The sequence below is a fragment of the Suncus etruscus genome, chromosome 4 (assembly GCF_024139225.1).
Source record: "Suncus etruscus isolate mSunEtr1 chromosome 4, mSunEtr1.pri.cur, whole genome shotgun sequence".
In the NCBI taxonomy this organism is placed as follows: Eukaryota; Metazoa; Chordata; class Mammalia; order Eulipotyphla; family Soricidae; genus Suncus; species Suncus etruscus.
The window spans coordinates 74,133,541-74,135,709 of record NC_064851.1 but is presented as its reverse complement, the minus strand read 5'-3'; the positions used below and the strand labels follow the sequence as shown (position 1 = coordinate 74,135,709).

General features: G+C 37.1%; 1 non-coding gene across 1 annotated transcript; it reads left to right on the top strand.

Moving 5' to 3' along the window:
- The first annotated feature begins 1,435 nt into the window (after positions 1–1,435).
- On the top strand, positions 1,436–1,590 carry LOC126007702 (small nucleolar RNA SNORA57). The gene has a single exon (XR_007495196.1). It is a non-coding gene; the product is annotated as a small nucleolar RNA SNORA57 (small nucleolar RNA).
- Positions 1,591–2,169: the final 579 nt, after the last annotated feature.

Sequence of the window (2,169 nt, the reverse complement as noted above, 5' to 3'; positions counted from 1 at the left end):
AAACAAGTGGAAGCAGAGATAAACAGATGGGAATATATTAAGCTGAGAAGCTTCTGAACCTCAAAGGAAATAATACCCAAAATACAAGAGCCACCCACTGAGTGGAAGAAACTATTCACCCAATGCCCAACAGATAAGGGGCTAATATCCAAAATATACAAGGCACTGATGAAACTTTACAAGAAAAAAATTAATTCTATCAAAAAATGGGGAGAAGAAATGAACAGTTTTTCAAAGAAGAAATACAAATGGCCAAAAGGCACATGGAAAATTCTCCACATCACTAATTATTAGGGAGATGCAAATAAAAACAACTATGAGGTGCCATGTCACACCACAGATATTGGTGCACATCACAAAAAATGAGAACAAGCATTGCTGGCGGGGATATGGAGAGAAAGGAACTCTTTTTCACTACTGGTGGAAATGGTCCAACCTTTATGGAAAGTGATATGGAGATTCCTCCAAAAACTAGAAATTGAGCTCCCATTTGATCCAGCTGGACCACTCCTAAGGTTTTACAAAATACAATACAAAAATATCTTCCTCACACCTATATTCATTGCAGCACTATTTACAATAACAAGACTCTGGAAACAACCAAGATGCCCTTCAACAGATGAATGGCTAAAGAAACTGTGGTACATATACATAATGGCATATTATGTATGCCAGGAAAGATGAAGTCATGAAATTTTACTATACATGGATGTACATGGAATTTATTATGCTGAGTGAAATAAGTCAGAGGGAGAGATCAACACAGAATAGTCTCTCATCTATGGGTTTTAGGAAAAATAAAAGATATTTTTGCAGTAATTCTCAGAAGCAAAGGAGGAGGGGCTGGAATGCCCAACTCATGACATGAAGCTCAACACAAAGAGTGGTGAGTGCAGTTTGAGAAATAACTACATTAAGAATTATCCTAACAATGTGAATGAATGAGGGAAGTAAAAAGCCTCTCTAGAATACAGGCGGGGGTGGGGTGGAGAGGTGGGAGATTTGGGACATTGGTGATGGGAGTGTAGCACTGATGAAGGTGGGTGCTCTTTACATGACTGAAACCCACTACAATCAGATTTGTAATTAAGATGTTTAAATAAAGATATTAAAAATAAAATATTAATGTGTATTTGTAAATAAAAACCTTCTTCCAATAATTCTATATTATATTCATCCTATACCTCTTTTAGCTGATAAGTAAGAAATTAAATAGTAATTCTCTATGTTAAATGTTCACTTTCTAAACAGGAAAGATATATTATTTGACGATTTCTCCTTATTTTATTTAAAAATTACTTAAATAATGGGCTTGATTGTTGGTGCAGGTGGTAGGGCACTTGCCTAGCTCACGTTAACCTAGGACAGACTGTGGTTTGATCCCCCAGTGTCCCATATAGTCCCCCCAAGCCAGGGGTGCACAGCTAGGAGAAACCCTTGAGCGTCTACCAGGTATGGCCCCAAAATAAAAAAAATTACTCGCCTGTAATGTCTGGAGGTAGAGGGCAAGGGCCCCATGCTCTTCGGCATCATGTCTTCGGTGCCGTGGTTTGCAATCCGCCCATTCTATCCTCAAAGGCCAGGACACAACTTGAGATCAGAGCGAAGCTGAGGTTTAGGTTTCATTCCTTGGTGACTATGAAAAATAGAACTACAGGGGCGGGAGAGATTGCATGGAGGTGTAGGAAGGGTGTTTGCTTTGCATGCAGAAGGAAGATGGTTCGAATCTCGGCATCCCACATGGGCCCCCCCAAAGTCTGCCAGGAGTGAATTTCTGAGGATAGTAAAGCCAGGAATAAACCCTGACCAGCACTGGGTGTGACCCTAAAACAAAACAAAAGAATAAATTAAACCACAAAAAAATTACTCAAATGAATTTATTTTTCAGGCATATAGTCTTATATCAAATATTATGTATATTACATTATAATTACTGCAGAATTGCTTCATTTTACAATTAAAGTTCAGGTGGATAAATATACTTATAATCAAAGAGATATTTCACTTTTTGTTTGCATTAAATATGTTTTGTGGTATTATGTATTTGATATTGTCTCCAGATATTTGTGGGTTTCTTAGAAAGATATCTGATCAATTTATTTTACTTTACATTAAGTTATTGTTAATTATTGTGTGAGTGTTTTTTTCCCCTATTAAATAGTATAACCA